Source organism: Meles meles, chromosome 9 (assembly GCF_922984935.1).
Source record: "Meles meles chromosome 9, mMelMel3.1 paternal haplotype, whole genome shotgun sequence".
Classification (NCBI taxonomy): domain Eukaryota; kingdom Metazoa; phylum Chordata; class Mammalia; order Carnivora; family Mustelidae; genus Meles; species Meles meles.
The window spans coordinates 115,540,977-115,559,597 of NC_060074.1; the positions used below are offsets into that span (position 1 = coordinate 115,540,977).

The 18,621-nt window shown below is 38.3% G+C and overlaps 1 protein-coding gene and 1 non-coding gene across 2 annotated transcripts in view; both read right to left on the minus strand.

Moving 5' to 3' along the window:
- ARHGEF4 (Rho guanine nucleotide exchange factor 4) overlaps positions 1–18,621 on the minus strand; it is a 243,333-nt gene that overhangs the window by 211,934 nt on the left and 12,778 nt on the right. The gene's annotated exons all lie outside the window — the stretch shown is intronic.
- LOC123951266 lies at positions 17,994–18,099 on the minus strand. The gene has a single exon (XR_006820411.1). It is a non-coding gene; the product is annotated as a U6 spliceosomal RNA (small nuclear RNA).

The following is an 18,621-nucleotide window of genomic DNA, read 5'->3' on the forward strand; positions in this document are numbered from 1 at the left end:
AATAGAAAACCTGAAGAGGCCCATAACCAGTAAGGAGATTGAAACAGTCATCAAAAATCTCTAAACAAACAAAAGCCCAGGGCCAGACGGCTTCCCAGGGGAATTCTACCAAACATTTAAAGAAGAACTCATTCCTATTCTCCTGAAACTGTTCCAAAAAATAGAAATGGAAGGAAAACTTCCAAACTCATTCTATGAGGCCAGCATCACCTTGATCCCAAAACCAGACAAGGATCCCACCAAAAAAGAGAACTACAGACCAATATCCTTGATGAACACAGACGCAAAAATTCTCGCCAAAATACTAGCCAATAGGATTCAACAGTACATTAAAAGGATTATTCACCACGATCAAGTGGGATTTATTCCAGGGCTGCAGGGTTGGTTCAACATCCGCAAATCAATCAATGTGATAGAACACATTAATAAAAGAAAGAACAAGAACCATATGATACTCTCAATAGATGCTGAAAAAGCATTTGACAAAGTACAGCATCCCTTCCTGATCAAAACTCTTCAAAGTGTAGGGATAGAGGGCACATACCTCAATATTATCAAAGCCATCTATGAAAAACCCACCGCAAATATCATTCTCAATGGAGAAAAACTGAAAGCTTTTCCATTAAGGTCAGGAACACGGCAGGGATGTCCATTATCACCACTGCTATTCAACATAGTATTAGAAGTCCTAGCCTCAGCAATCAGACAACAAAAAGAAATTAAAGGCATCCAAATTGGTAAAGAAGAAGTCAAACTATCACTCTTCGCAGATGATATGATACTATATGTGGAAAACCCAAAAGACTCCACTCCAAAACTGCTAGAACTTGTACAGGAATTCAGTAGAGTGTCAGGATATAAAATCAATGCACAGAAATCAGTTGCATTTCTGTACACCAACACAAGACTGAAGAAAGAGAAATTAAGGAGTCAATCCCATTCACAATTGTACCCAAAACTATAAGATACCTAGGAATAAACCTAACCAAAGAGACTAAGAATCTATACACAGAAAATTATAAAGTACTCATGAAAGAAATTGAGGAAGACACCAAAAAATGGAAAAATGTTCCATGCTCCTGGATTGGAAGAATAAATATTGTGAAAATGTCTATGCTACCTAAAGCAATCTACACATTTAATGCAATCCCTATCAAAATACCATCCATTTTTTTCAAAGAAATGGAACAAATAATCCTCAAATTTATATGGAACCAGAAAAGACCTCGAATAGCCAAAGGAATATTGAAGAACAAAGCCAAAGTTGGTGGCATCACAATTCCGGACTTCAAGCTCTATTACAAAGCTGTCATCATCAAGACAGCATGGTACTGGCACAAAAACAGACACATAGATCAGTGGAACAGAATAGAGAGCCCAGAAATCGACCCTCAACTCTATGGCCAACTAATTTTCGACAAAGCTGGAAAGAATGTCCAATGGAAAAAAGACAGCCTCTTCAATAAATGGTGCTGGGAAAATTGGACAGCCACATGCAGAAAAATGAAATTGGACCACTTCCTTACACCACACACGAAAATAGACTCCAAATGGATGAAGGACCTCAATGTGAGAAAGGAATCCATCCAAATCCTTGAGGAGAATGCAGGCAGCAACCTCTTCGACCTCAGCCGCAGCAACATCTTCCTAGGAACAACGGCAAAGGCAAGGGAAGCAAGGGCAAAAATGAACTATTGGGATTTCATCAAGATCAAAAGCTTTTGCACAGCAAAGGAAACAGTTCACAAAACCAAAAGACAGCTGACAGAATGGGAGAAGATATTTGCAAACGACATATCAGATAAAGGGCTAGTATCCAAAATCTGTAAGGAACTTAGCAAACTCAACACCCAAAGAACAAACAATCCAATCAAGAAATGGGCAGAGGACATGAACAGACATTTCTGCAAAGAAGACATCCAGATGGCCAACAGACACATGAAAAAGTGCTCCACGTCACTCGGCATCAGGGAAATACAAATCAAAACCACAATGAGATATCACCTCACACCAGTCAGAATGGCTAAAATTAACAAGTCAGGAAATGACAGATGCTGGCGAGGATGTGGAGAAAGGGGAACCCTCCTCCACTGTTGGTGGGAATGCAAGCTGGTGCAACCACTCTGGAAAACAGCATGGAGGTTCCTCAAAATGTTGAAAATAGAACTACCCTATGACCCAGCAATTGCACTACTGGGTATTTACCCTAAAGATACAAACATAGTGATCCGAAGGGGCACGTGTACCCGAATGTTTATAGCAGCAATGTCTACAGTAGCCAGACTATGGAAAGAACCTAGATGTCCATCAACAGATGAATGGATAAAGAAGATGTGGTATATATACACAATGGAATACTATGCAGCCATCAAAAGAAATGAAATCTTGCCATTTGCGACGACGTGGATGGAACTAGAGCGTATCATGCTTAGTGAAATAAGTCAATCAGAGAAAGACAACTATCATATGATCTCCCTGATATGAGGACATGGAGAAGCAACATGGGGGGGTAGGGGGATAGGAGAAGAATAAATGAAACAAGATGGGATTGGGAGGGAGACAAATCATAAATGACTCTTAATCTCACAAAACAAACTGGGGGTTGCTGGGGGGAGGTGTGATTGGGAGAGGGGGAGTGGGCTATGGACATTGGGGAGGGGAGGCGAACCATAAGAGACTATGGACTCTGAAAAACAACCTGAGGGTTTTGAAGGGTCAGGGGTGGGAGGTTGGGGCAACCTGAGGGTTTTGAAGGGTCAGGGTGGGAGGTTGGGGGAACAGGTGGTGGGTAATGGGGAGGCCACGTTTTGCATGGAGCACTGGGTGTTGTGCAAAAAGAATGAATACTGTTACGCTGAAAAAATAAATAAAATGGAAAAAAATAAATTAAAAAAAATAATAAAAAAATGCACTTTGAGTATATAAAATAATAACATTTAGCAGGTTTAAAAAATAAACAGAAACTATAGAACAACAATATCAAAGAAATTAGTAAAATTATAAGGTTAAAGTGTTCTAAGATCATTGTATTATCCATGAGGAAAATAAAGGAATTGATTCACTATCATTTGGTTAAGTTAAATATACATATTATATGTCTTGGCCAAACAGCTAAAAAATGGAGACAGAATGTGCAACTTCTAAAAAGGAGAGAAAAAGATTGTAATTATTACAGTGCTCAAAAGTCTGAAATAATTCTGTGTTCATTCTCTGATCCACTACATTTAAACTAGAAATCAAGAAAGGCTCATTTTCATATACTTAGAAATTAAGGAACAATTTACAATATCCATGCATTGGAGATGAAATACCAATGGAAATTAGATAATGTTTTGAACTGGATGATATTAAAAATACCCTAAGTGCAAACTCATGGGATATAGCTAAAGCATTACTTAGGGGGAAAATCTGTAGTCTTAAATACTAGAAAAGAAAGCCTAAAAACTAATAAATTAAGGATCTTTTTTAAGAAGTTAGAAGATGAATAGAAAAATAAAGCCAAATTAAGTATAAGAAAAAATATAGAAAGCTAAGAGCAACAATTAATGAAATAGAAAATCACTACATAACAGAGAAGACCAGTAAAGAAATTTTTTTTAACTTAAGACTAATAAAATCTTTGTAGAATATACAGGATAGCTGTACAAACCTATTCCTCTTCTTTCTGGGCACACAGCTCCATAACAGATCCCAGTGCCCCTGAATGGCTGTGGCCCAGCAGCAGTTCTAGTTGTGGAATGTAAGCAATAGTGACACACACCATTCTCAGTCCTGCCTCTTGAGTCCTCCCATGTGTTGCCCTCCATCCTCTTTCCTCGCATGGTAAAGGCAAGCAAGGCAGTCTTGGAAACCACATCATGAACAAGGCAGGGCCAAAGAGGAAAAGGTTTGGGCTCATGAGTCATCACTTAGAGTACAGCCACTGCTGACTAGAAGCACCTATTAGGAGAAATAAACTATGATATCTTTTCACCTATTAGGAGAAATAAACTATGATATTTTTTTAATATTATTTTTAAAAAGATTTTATTTATGTATTTGATGGAGAGAGAGCACAAGAAGGGGAAGTGAGAGAGAGAGAAGCAGGCCTCCCGCTAAGCAGGGAGCCCAATGAGGGGCTGGTTCCCAGGACCCTGGGATCATGACCTGAGCTGAAAGCAGATGCTTAACCAACTGAGCCACCCAGGCATCCCTCATTGTTGGCTGTTGTGCAGAAACAAGGAATACCTTAATACATTCACGAACTTCTGAAAAAAATCACTTGGTGAAGGGAGAAGTGAAGGAATGAAAGGAATTCCATGAGGAATGAAAAGGATGGTATCATTACATATGTTGCAAGCATTTAAAAACATGACTAAGAAGGCTGATGGAGAAAAAGTCAACTAATTCGAACAGTTAAATGAAATTACAAATTCTTAGAAAATATAATTTAACAAAATCGTACTCAATATTGCTAAAATGTCAATTTTTCCTAAATTGTTCTGTATGGTAAGTATAATCCCAATCAGGATTCTAGCAGGCTTTTTGTAGAATTTGTAATGTAATTCTAAAATTTACATAGAAATGCAATTTCCTAGGATAGCTAAAACAATCTTGAAAAAAGAGAACCAAAACTGGGGTACTATACAGCCTTATTTCCAGACTTTCAAGACTAAAGCTACAGTGAGCAAGACAACGTGATAATAGCTTTAAGAATGCTAGATTGATGACACCAAATAGAAACAAAGAATTAAACAATATGGACCCATAAATACTATTTTGTTGGTGACAAGGTAATCCACTGGGAAAAGGGTAGTTTTTTTCAACAAAGAATGCTGGGCACACTATAGATCCACATAGGAAAAAAAAAATAATAACTTAGCAAAAATGACTCAAAAAGAAGTAGAAATTGTGAATAGGTCAATAACCATTAAAGTAATTGAATCAAAACTAAAATATTTTTTTTTCCACAAAGGAAACTTCCTTAGCAATTTTTACCAGGTATACAAGGAATAAGTAATAAAAATTTTATGTAGCCTGTTTTGGAATGTTTTTTATAAAGGTAACACTTATCAATTCATTTTATAGGGTTAACATATACTTGAAACTCAAAACCTAAAATGCTAAGGAGCATAAAAATTACCCACCAATCTCATATATGGACAAAAATGCAAAAATCTAAAACAAAGTATTATTATACCAAGTCCAGTAATACAGGAAGAAACAAAAACCGTAATGACCAGGTTCTGTTAATACAAAATTTGTACTTTCAAATATGGTACCTCATTTAGTTCTCCCTTATAGTGCTGGAAGATAATGGATTTTGTCCTCATATTACTGAAAAGGACACTGAAGAGGGCCTAGAGAGGCCAAGTCTTTCCCTAGTCGGAACAAATCCTGGGGACAGTCCTCAGCCTGCAGTCAAATGCTGTTCTATGGGAGGCAGCATGGCTTAGCTTTGAGGACCTCCAGCCAATTCCAGCTGATCCTGGAAAAAAGGTAATATGCACCCTAGTCCAACAACAATATTTCTTGAATGCCTCTATCATTCAGGGCACTTTGAGACATTGCCTGGTATTATGGTTACCTGTTCTCTCTCTCTAAATGGTTTGCACCTTCCAACAGACAATAACCAGCTCAGAAAAGATAAGCTGCCTTTTACTCCTCCAGGTAACAAAAATCATGCCAAACACCACATATTAGATGCATTGTTAAAAATGTCAGCTAATGGGGGAGCGGGCTATGGACATTGGGGAGGGGAGGCGAACCATAAGAGACTATGGACTCTGAAAAACAACCTGAGGGTTTTGAAGGGTCAGGGGTGGGAGGTTGGGGCAACCTGAGGGTTTTGAAGGGTCAGGGGTGGGAGGTTGGGGGAACAGGTGGTGGGTAATGGGGAGGGCACGTTTTGCATGGAGCACTGGGTGTTGTGCAAAAAGAATGAATACTGTTACGCTGAAAAAATAAATAAAATGGAAAAAAAAAGTCAGCTAATACTGTTGAGTGCTTTTAAGTGCTTTTGATCATAATCACCTCTGTGGTAGGTATTCTAAACATTCCCATTTTACAAAGGAATCCACTGAGGCACAGAGAAGTTGAGTAACTTACATGAGGTTATGTAGCTAGTAAATGGCAAAACCAGTACTCTAACAATTGTAGTCTGGTTCCATAGTCTGTGCTGTTTAACCATTAAACTAAATTAAACTGAGCTTTTCTGAATGCTCTTCTGTCTATTCATATGCCACTACTTATATTTCTCCAGGCTCAGCTCATTTTCTGCTTCCCTCAAAAAGCCTTTCCAAACTATCTAATGAAATTATTACATCCTTTTCAGAATTTCTACATCGCTTTTTGTCCTTACAACATAAAATAACAGGTTATGGTTACCAGTTCTTAACATTTGTTGAACTCTTATTATGTGTTACCCACTATCCTATGGACTTTACATGAATTAGCTCATTTAATTCTCATGAGTATCCTGGAACGTACACTTTTATTCCATATTTTTTTTTTTTGGAGGATACTGAAGCTCAGAAGGTTAAGCAATTCACCCACGGCCATATGGTTAGTGGCAGAACAACTGGTGGCCCAAGGCCCTCTGCTTGCAGAAGAGTAGGAGACTAAGGCCTCTAGAAAACCAACCTGCACACTGCTGTCAGACAGAGACAGAGTGGGAGAGGGAGGGAGGGAGAAAGGGAGCCTCAGATACATACAGTCATTTCACAGCAGCTCTACCATCCCATTCCTCTTTTCCACAGTTAAACATGGGTGCTGCCACCAGCTCTGGGACTGGGTAAGGGTCCGGAGAGTAGCACTTGCCTCTGGTTTCCCCAGTCAACACCCCCACAGGAAATTTAGGAAAGTGTTATAAATAAGAGAATACAGGGGTGCCTGAGTGGCTCAGTCATTAAGTATCTGTGTTCAGCTTAGGTCATGATCCCAGAGTCCTGGGATCGAGCCCACATCAGCCTCCCTGCTCGGTAGGAAACCTGCTTCTTTCTGTCCTACTCCCCCTTGCTTGTGTTCCCTCTCTTGTTATGTCTCTCTCTGTCAAATAAATAAATAAAATGTTTTAAAAAAATAAGAGAATACAGGGTATTCAGAGAGATAGAGGAAGAAAAGAGAAATTTGAGAAATCCATATACCTTCGTGTTGGATTTTTTTTTCCCATAAGAAAAAAGATTTGCTTCTGGGTGTTGTGCAAAAACAATGAATACTGTTATGCTGAAAAAATAAATAAAATGGGGGAAAAAAAGAAAAGAAAAAAGATTTGCTTGATTATAAGTGACTGCCTAGTATTCCAGTCCAGAATCCCAAAGAAAAGGAGTTCTGGTACCCTGAAGACATCAGGGCAACTTCATCATTCAGGGAGTTCCCACTCACTTGAATGTGCCTAGGATCAGCAGGGAAACAGAGAAAACACAGGGAGTCCCCACCCCTAAGTCCCACAAGCCTCCTTCTTAAGTCCTGTGTCAACCTCATTTCCGTTCAACAAATATCAGGTGCCTAAATGTTCTAGACATTGACTATACAAAAATGAATGGGATTTCTGAAATCTCATTCAGTCAATTCAATCCTGAAGTCTCGCTCAAATCTTAAAGGAAAGACAGATATGCAACAGGAAATTCTAATTGAGGGGTGAATACAGGCTGCCATCAGGGAGAGCATAAAGTTTCTAGCACCTCACTCTTGAAAGATCAATTTTTCAATGGCATCTTGGAAAATGACTCTTTGGTCTGGAGGTAGCAAGGGAATAAAAGTGTAACCACCTACTTGGGTTGAAGGGCAGTTAGCTAATGAAACCTCAGGCTGAAAAGGAAAGCCAAGTCTTAAAGCAAGCCAAAAATAAGTTAAAATAAAACAGAAACTAAAATGCAGAAAAGCAAAATTCCTAGGTAGGATATCTAGCACTATGTAAGAACCTCCCCCCAACACACACACACAGACCCACCCTGGGGGCCATGGCAAATAATGATGGAGGAGGAGCTGCTCCATGCAGTGCAACCTGAGAAATCAGGGCAATTTTCCCCCATGCTCCTGAGGGACATGGCCCCCTTGGCTGCACCAACAGAAATTTAATTTTCTATTTGTCTTCTTTTAAAATATGAATACTTGAGTGAGAGGATGCGTGTGAAGTCACCATCTCCTTGATTTGCATAAGTGGCATTTTGCCTTAGAGTTGGAAGCCTCTGGGAGCAAGGTCAAGATTTGGACTGCAGACCTAATGACAAGAAGCAGGAAGAGGACTGAGGATGAGGGGATGACCCTCTCCTCATAAGTCCTGGTCTGACCACTTGCTACCTCAACCCATTCTGTCATGAATGATCTCCTCTCTGGGTTGGGCGTGAGCTCTCCTTCTCACTGGCCATTTTCTATATTCAACTCACAATGCTATCTTTGATCTTTGCACCCTAGCCATTCTTGACTCCCATGAATCCTGCCTGTGTACCAGCCACCCAGACAGAGCAGTGAAAGAGGTTTTTGTTTTGTTTTGTTTTGTTTTGTTTTGTTTTGCCAGCTAGCTCAACCTTGGCCTCAAACCAACCTGTTTAGGCCCAGGTAGCTCTCTTTATAGAACACCTGCTCCAAGCAGACTTTCTCCATGTAGACCCTCACCACCTGTATTCTGCATCATTGCTTCTTCCTTATCTTCAGTTCATCCGCACTCAAGGGCCACCCTCCTAGTGTGGAGACTCTGGCTTACACTTAACTCTCCTCCTTCAGAATCTCTGTGGCACTCACTATAGCAAAAACTCTGGGGAAGATGATACGTTCCAAAGATGATTCATGTACAACTGTAGTCTCTTAGTCTGATGAACTCCAAACCAGGAAAGGCAAAAGCCCAATGTCTTAAGTTACTTAAACTTGAATATCATATCTGGACTGTGCTGCTCACAACTACTCTTACTGTAGCCATAGGAACCCCTGGATCACACGTCCTCATTCCCTCAAGACTTTGGTTTCTAACTCACCAGCAACTAACTCTCCCCAATGACCATCTTGTCCAAATTTTTGACAATTTCAATATCCTTCTAGACAATCATTTGTGTCAAGCTCTGTGTTTAGTGCTTTAAAAGTACTATCTTATTTCACTTTACAACTCATTTCTCAGAGGAGGAAATTGAGAATTGGAGGAACTAAGCAATTTGCTTAATTTTCCACAGCTCTTTAGTGAAGCTGAGCTGCTCATGTCATAAAGCCCATGTTTTTGACTGCCATGCTGTGTTGCCTTCCACTGGTAGAACACGTACCTTTCCTTGGAAGGAGCTGAGGACAGTTAACACAAATGAAAGTAGGGGCAGGGGGGATTGGGGTTTTCTTTCACTTCTATCACTTTGCTTTCTATCTCCAATTCAAGCTATTGCCTTCCACTGTTAGTTAATTAGTTCAGTTATATGGAAACTTGTTGCATAAAGGACCCCGTAATCAAAGGCAGGACTAGTTTTGCAGGCAGATCAACAGAGGTGCAAATTCCAGTTCTACCATTAATGTTTCACAATTTCTGGATAAACTTGGAAAAATATATATTCTTCTTCCTGAGCCTTAGTTTGTGAGCCAAAATAGGGTTGTGCTGAAGAGTTCAGGTTGTGGGATCCAGTCAATCCATATTCAAATCCTAGATATGCCACCCCACCAGTCATGACCTTGAACAAGTTAGTAAGTAGTAGGTTTCTCATTTTCCAAAAGGCTGTTCATGTAGTGATGAGGAGTAAATGTGGTAGTGTATTTAAAGCCTAAGGAACTCTGCACACAGTGTGTGCTTAATCTTACCTGATGGGCTGTGAAGATTAGATAAGTTAATGCATCCAAGTAACTAACTCTTAGAAAATGCTAGTTTCCTCCCTCATTGAGTTAACACTCCTCTACCTCACTCCTCATTGAGTTCACACATATATACTTTTGGCAACACCCCAATATTCAGCATTGTTCAACATACCTCTGTACCATTGTCCCAGGTGGATCCTCTACCTGAAAATTCCTTCCACTCCTATGCTGCCTCACCTGGGCATCTTTTAATGTCCAACTCAAAAAACACGTTTTCTCTTATGTGTTCCCAAGATGCCCAAAAGGTTACCATGCACTCATTGCCAGATCAGTGTTTATGCTTCTACTCTGAACACTTAATACATTATAGCTGTTAACAGCCTGAGAGCTCCTTGAGGATGGGGATCATGTTTTAATTCTCTTTGTATCATTAGTTCTAGTCCCATGTATATTTCCTGGCGTTTCTCTTTAATTCAATTAAGACTCAAAAGAGCAGGCCCCCCGGCCATAATAAATCCACAGTAGGCCCTAAGAAGTCTTTGCACATATTTACTGGATAATCCTAGAATAATCCATCTTATTTTTCAGGATTGTAGGTGCAGCAAGCAACCTTTTGAGATGGAATAATGTCTCCTTCCAGGACAAAGAACAGCCTTGGCATAAAAGAAGTGACTACCAACTCCACACACAAGAAGGGAAATAATCAAGATTAGAGCAGAGATCAATGAGGTAGAAACGAGAGATACAGTAGAACGTATCAATGAAAGTAGAAGCTGGTTTTTTGAAGGAATCAATAAGATCGATAAACCATTGGCCACACTAATCCAAAAGAAAAGAAAGAAGGCCCAAATTAATAAAATTATGAATGAAAATGGAGAGATCACAACTAACACCAAGGAAATAGAAACAATCATCAGAAAATTATTATCAACAGTTAAATGCCAATAAGTTAAGCAACCTAGACGAAATGGATGCATTCCTGGAAAACTATAAACTTCCAAAATTGAACCAGGAAGAAACTGACAACCTGAATAGAACAGTATCTAGTAACAAGATTAAAGCAGTGATCAAAACCTTCCAAAAAACAAGAGCCCAGGACCTGACGGATTCCCTGGGGAATTCTACCAAACTTTCAAAGAAGAAATAACATCTCCTGCAGCTGTTTCAAAAAAATGAAGCAAAAAGAAAACTTCCAGACTCATTTTATGAAGCCGCCATTACTCTGATGCCCAAACTAGGCAAGACGCCACCAAAAAGGAGAATTTCAGACCAATATCACTGATGACTATGGATGCCAAGATTCTTAACAAGATCCTAGCAAAGAGGATCCAACAGCACATTAAAAGGTTATCCACCATGACCAGGTGGGATTCATCCCTGGGTTGCAAGGATGGTTCAACATTTGCAAATCAATCAATGTGATAGAACAAACCAATAAGAGAAGAGAGAAGAACCACATGGTCCTCTCAATTGATGCAGAAAAAGCATTTGACAAAATCCAGCATCCATTCCTGATTAAAACGCTTCAAAGTATAGGGATAGAGGGAACATTCCTGAACTTCATAAAATCTATCTATGAAAGACCCACAACAAATATCATCCTCAATGGGAAAAAGCTTGCAGCCTTCCCGTTGAGATCAGGAACATGAAAAGGATACCCACTCTCACCACTCTTGTTCAACATAGTATTAGAAGCCCTAGCAATGGCAATCAGACAACAAAGAGAAATAAAAGGTATCCAAATTGGCAAGGAAGAAGTCAAACTCTCTCTCTTCGCAGATGACATGATTGTTTATGTGGAAAACCCCAAAGAATCCACCCCCAAACTACTAGAACTCATACAGCAATTCAGTAATGTGGCAGGATACAAAGTCAATGTACAGAAATCAGTGGCTTTCTTATACACTAACAATGAAAATACAGAAAGGGAAATTAGAGAATCAATTCCATTTACTACAGCACCAAGAACCATAAGATATCTGGGAATCAACCTAACCAAAGAGGTAAAGGATCTGTACTCGAGGTACTACAGAACACTCATGAAAGAAACTGAAGAAGACACAAAAAGATGGAAGACCGTTCCATGCTCTTGGATTGGAAGAATAAACATTTTTAAAATGTCTATACTGCCTAGAGCAATCTATACTTTTAATGCCATTCTGATCAAAATTCCATCGGTATTTTTCAAAGAGCTGGAGCAAATAATCCTAAAATTTGTATGGAATCAGAAGAGACCCCGAATTGCTAAGGAAATATTGAAAAACAAAAACAAAACTGGTGGCATCACGTTACCCGATTTCAAGCTTTACTACAAAGCTGTGATCACCAAGACAGCGTGGTACTGGCATAAAAACAGACACATAGACCAGTGGAACAGAGTGGAGAGCCCAGATATGGACCCTCAACTCTATGGTCAAATAATCTTCAACAAAACAGGAAAAAATATTCAATGGAAAAAAGACAGTCTCTTCAATAAATGGTGCTGGGAAAACTGGACAGTGTTATGTAGAAGAATGAAACTCGACCATTCTCTTACACTGTACACAAAGATAAACTCGGAATGGATAAAAGACCTCAACATGAGACAGGAATCCATCAGAATCCTAGAGGAGAACATAGGCAGTAACCTCTTCGATATCAGCCACAGCAACTTCTTTCAAGATATGTCTCCAAAGACCAAGGAAACAAAAGTGAAAATGAACTTTTGGGACTTCATCAAGATCAAAAGCTTCTGCACAGCAAAGGAAACAGTCAACAAAACAAAAAGGCAACCCACGGAATGGGAGAAGATATTTGCAAATGACAGTACAGACAAAAGGTTGATATCCAGGATCTATAAAGAACTTCTCAAACTCAACACACACAAAACAGATAATCATATCCAAAAATGGGCAGAAGATATGAACAGACACTTCTCCAATGAAGACATACAAATGGCTATCAGACACATGAAAAATGTTCATCATCACTAACCATCAGGAAGATTCAAATTAAAACAACATTGAGATACCACCTTACTGCAGTTAGAATGGCCAAAATTAGCAAGACAGGAAACAACATGTGTTGGGAGAGGATGTGGAGAAAGGGGAACCCTCTTACACTGTTGGTGGGAGTGCAGCCACTTTGGAGAACAGTGTGGAGATTCCTGAAGAAATTAAAAATAGAGCTTCCCTATGACCCTGCAATTGCACTGCTGGGCATTTACCCCAAAGATACAGATGTAGTGAAAAGAAGGGCCATCTGTATCCCAATGTTTATAGCAGCAATGGCCACGGTCGCCAAACTGTGGAAAGAACCAAGATGCCCTTCAACGGGTGAATGGATAAGGAAGATGTGGTCCATATACACAATGGAGTATTATGCCTCCATCAGAAAGGATGAATACCCAACTTTTGTAGCAACATGGATGGGACTGGAAGAGATTATGCTGAGCAAAATAAGTCAAGCAGAGAGAGTCAAGTATCATATGGTCTCACTTATTTGTGGAGTATAAGAAATAACATGGAGGACATGGGGAGATGGAGAGGAGAGGGAGTTGAGGGAAACTGGAAGGGGATATGAACCATGAGAGACTATGGACTCTGAGAAACAACCAGAGGGTTTTGAAGGGGCGGGGGGGGGGGGGTGGGAGGTTGAGGAACCAGGTGGTGGGTAATAGGGAAGGCACGTACTGTATGGAGCACTGGGTGTGATGCCAAAACAATGAACACTGTTATGTTGTAAATAAACAAATAAAAAAAAATATATGAACCATCAAAAAAAAAAAAAAAGGATCAATGCATGAAGAAAATATAACAATTATAACATATATGCACCAAACATCAGAGCCCAAAACATATGAAGCAAACATTATAGAACTGAAGGGAGAAATAGACATTTCAATAATAATTAAGCCTTCAAAACATCACCTTTAATATGATAGGAAAACTAATGGAGGATCAATAAGGAAACAGAGGACTTGAATAAAACTCTGAACTAAGGTTCTGAGGTTACAGAAATATACTGAACACCCAAGAAGAGCAGAATACACATTTTATCAAGTACACATAGAACATTCTCCAAAATGGACCATATGTTGGACACAAAATGAGTCAATAAGTTTTAAAAGATTGCAATCTATCACAGCATGTAAAAATCAGTTACAGGAAAACTAGATTCACAAATATAGGGAAATTAAACCACACATTCTTTTATTTTTTTTATTTTTTTTTTTTTTTACATTTTATTTATTTGAGAGAGAGAGAGCATGAGTGGAGAGAGGGAGAAGCAGACTCCCTGCTGACTAGAAGCCCCATGTGGGGCTTGATCCCAGGACCCTGAAATCACGACCTGAGTGGAAGGCAGACACTTGACTGACTGAGCCATCCAGGCGCCCCTAAGCAACACATTCTTAAGCAAACAGTGGGTCAAAGAATAAATCAAAAGGGAAATTAGAATATACAGACAGTCCCCACTTACGATGGTTCAACTTACGGTTTTTCAAATGTATGATGATGCAAAAGTGATATGCATTCAGTAGATACCATACTTTGAAGTTTGAATTTTGATCTTTTCTTGAGCTAGTGATATGAGATATTATTAATACTTCTGTGATGCTGGGCAGTGGCAGCCAACCATGGTTCCCAGCCAGTCATGTGATCATGAGGGTAAACAACCAATACAATTACAAACATTCTGTACCTATAGAAACACACTGGTTTTAATTTTCAGTAAAGTAATCAATAAATTACATGAAATATTTGACACTTTATTATAAAAAAGGCTTTGTGTTAGATGATTTTTGCCTAAATGTACATTAATTTAAGTGTTCTAAGCATGTTTAAGGTAGGCTAGGCTAAGCCATGATGTTCAGTATATTAGGTGTATTAAATGCCCATTTGAATTATGATACTTTCTTTTATTTTTAAAATGTTTTTATTTTAATTCCAGTTAGTTAACATGTAGTTTTATGTTAGTTTCTGGTGTACAATTCAACACTTCCATACATCACTTTGTGTTCATCATGACAAGTGCACTCCTTACTCCCCATCACCTATGTAACCCATTCCCCACCCCCTCCTCTCTGATAACCATCAGTTTATTCTCTATAATTAAGGGTCTGATTCTTGATTTGTCTGTCTCTCTTATTTTGTTCCTTTAGCTTCTTTGTTTCATTTCTTTAATTCTACATTTGAGTGAAATCATATCATATTTGTCTTACTCTGACTGACTGACTTTGCTTAGCATTATACTCTCTAGCTCCATCCATGCTGCAAATGGCAAGATTTCATTCTTTTTTATGGCTGACTATTCCAGCGTGTGTGTGTGTGTGTGTGTGTGCATGCGCACACACATGCATGCATGCATATATGTGTGTATATATATATATATGTAGATGTATACTTGTATATATGTATACATGTATATGTATATATCTCACATCACCTTTATTCGTTCATCAATCAATGGACACTTGGGCTGCTTCCATATCTTGGCTATTGTAAACAATGCTGCATAAACATAAGGGTGCATGTACCCTTTTGAATTAGTGTTCCTGTATTCTTTGGATAAACACCCAATAGTGTGATTTTTTAGATCATAAGTTTATTCTATTTTTGACTTTTTGAGGAACCTCCATACTGTTTTTCAAAGTAGCTGCACCATTTTGTAGTCCCACCAATAGTTCAAGAAGATTCTCCTTTCACCACCTCCTGGCCAACACTTGTGATTTCTTGTGTTGTTGATTTTAGCCATTTGGACAGATATGAGGTGATATCTCATTGTAGTTCTGATTTGTATTTCCCTGGTGGTAAGTAATATTGAGTATTTTTCGTGTGTATCTTGACACACGTATTGACCAGCAAATTTGAGTCTGTATGTCTTCTTTGGAAAAATGTCTGTTCAGGTCTTCTGCCCATTTCTTAATTGGATTATTTATTTTGGGGGTGTTGAATTTTATAAGTTCTTTATATAGTTTGGATAATAACCCTTTATTGAATATGTCATTTGCAAATATCTTCTCCCATTTGAATTATGATACTTTCAACTTATGATAGGTATATTGGGATATAACCCCACTGTAAGTTGAGGAATATCTGTACATTGAGAAAAATAAAAACAAAAATACAAAATACCATAATTGATGAGATATAGTGAAAACAATGGTAGGAAAGGAATTTATATCTATAATAGCACATGTGAAAAAAGAAGATCTTAAATCAGCACCCTAGGTTCATGCCTTAGGACAAAGAAAAGCAAATTAAATCCAAAACTGGCAGAGAGAAGACTCATATTACTAAAATCAGAAATAAAAACAAAAACAATACTACTGAGGTTACAGAAATAGAAAGATTGTGATGAGTGTTTTTATGCCAACATATTGGTTAACTTGAATGAAGTAGACAAATTCTTAGAAACACACAGTGCACCAAAACTGAATCATGAAAAGATAAAAAATATGAATAGAAGTATAACTAGTAAAGAGATTAAATTAGTAGTCAAAACCTTCTACAACATCAAAAAGCTTTACTGGTGAATTAGATGAAATGGCTTTACTGGTGAATAGTAATAAACATATGAAGAAAAATGAACACAAATCCTTTTCAAGCCTTTCAAAATATTGAAGAGGAGGAAACATATCCTAACTCTTTCTATGAAGGTAGGAGTACACTGACAGCCAAACTAGACAGACAATACAAGAAAACTACAGACCAATACTCCTTATAAATATTGTTGTAAAAACCTGCAATACAAGGAACTCATTTTATACCTAAAGACACTTCCAGATTTAAATTGAGGGGGTGGAAAACAATTTACCATGCAAATGGACATCAAAAGAAAGCTGGGCAAAAATGAACTATTGGAACTTCATCAAGATCAAAAGCTTTTGTACATCAAAGGAAACAGTCAACAAAACCAAAAGACAACTGACAGAATGGGAGAAGATATTTGCAAATGACATATCATATAAAGGGCTAGTATCCAAAATCTATAAAGAACTTATCAAACTCAACACCCAAAGAACAAATAATCCAATCAAGAAATAGGTAGAAGACATGAACAGACAATTTCTCCAAAGAAGACATACACATGGCCCACAGACACATGAAAAAGTGCTCCACATTACTCAGCCTCAAGGAAATACAAATCAAAACCACAGTGAGATATCACAATGTTTATAGCAGCAATGTCCACAATAGCCAAACTATGGAAAGAACCTAGATGTCCATCAACAGATAAATGGAAAAAGATGTTTTACATATATCTATATCTATATCATCTATATATATACCACACAAACACACACCCCACACATACCCATACAATGGAATACTATGCAGCCATCAAAAGAAACAAAATCTTGCCATTTGCAATGACGTGGATGAAACTAGAGGGTATTATGCTAAGTGAAATAAGTCAATCAGAGAAAGGCAATTATCATATGATCTCTCTGATATGAGGAATTTCAGAGGCAGGAGGTCGTGGGGGTAGGGAAGGAAAAAAATGAAACAAGATGGGATTGGGAGGGAGACAAACCATAAGAGACTCTTAATATCAGGAAAGAAACAGGGTTGCTGGGAGTTGGGGCAGGAGGGATAAGGTGGCTGGATTACAGACACTGGGGAGGGTTTGTGCTATGGTGAGTGTTGTGAAATGTGTAAGCCTGATGATTCAAAGACCTGTACCCCTGGGGCAAATAATTTTATGTTAATAAAAAAAAAAAAACTGGAAATGACCTGGAAGTCCTTCAGCAAGTGAATAGTTAGACAAACTGGTACATCCATGCAATGAAATACCAGCCACGGATATACACACAGCTTAAATGCATATGCAGAGAATTATGCTAAGTGAAAAAAAATCTAAACCTAAAGTATTACATACTGTATGAATCCATTTATATAATATTCTTGTTTTATTTTTTAAAGTTTTTATATAAATTCCCGTTAGTTAACATATAGTGTAATATTATTCTCAGATGTATAATATAGTGACTCAATACTTTCATACAACACCCAGTGCTCATCATAACAAGTTCCCTCCTTGATCCCCATCACCTATTTCACCCACCACCACCACGTCCCCTCTGGTAACCATCAGTGTTCTCTATAGTAAAGAGCCTGTTTCTTGGTTTGCCTTTCTCTTTTTCCTTTTGCTCATTTTGTTTCTTAGATTCCTCATATGTGGTATTGTCTTTCTGTTCACTTAGCATAATACTCTCTAGCTCTACCTATGTCACTGTAAATGGCAACATATATAACATTCTTTTTTTAAAAAATATGGAACACTTCAGGAATGTGTTCCAATGTGTCTTTTTTAGGCATGCTAATCTTCTCTGTATCATTCCAATTTTAGTATATGTGCTGTTCAAGTGAGCATTATAATATTCTTGAAATGATAAAATTATAGAGATGGAGAAGAGATTAGTGGTTGTTCGTGGTTAAAGATGGAGGCATGGGTGGAGCTATAAAGAAGCAACATGAGAGAGCCTTGGGGTGATGGAAGTGTTGTGTGTCTTGATGGTATAAATGTCAACATCCTGGTTGTGATATTGTGCTACAGTTTTACGAGATGCTGTCATTTGGGGAAAATGGGTGAAGGTACATGGCAGTTCCCTATATTACTTCTTATAACTTGTATGTAAATCTATAATAACTCCCTCCCCAAATTTAAGTTAATTATAAGAATAAATTTAATTCTTACCCACTAGCTAATTTGAATCCTCAGGGTGCCCTTTAAGGAAATTTGAGCAAATTTTTCTCCATTTGCCATATAAGAAAAGAGAAGGCACACATACAGGCAAATTGTGCTGATGAATCAGGTCTGAGTGTTGAGCCTGGTCATGTTGGAAATATGAACTGGAGACAGAAGACTAACTTTTAGAGCTCTGCTCTGAGCCAA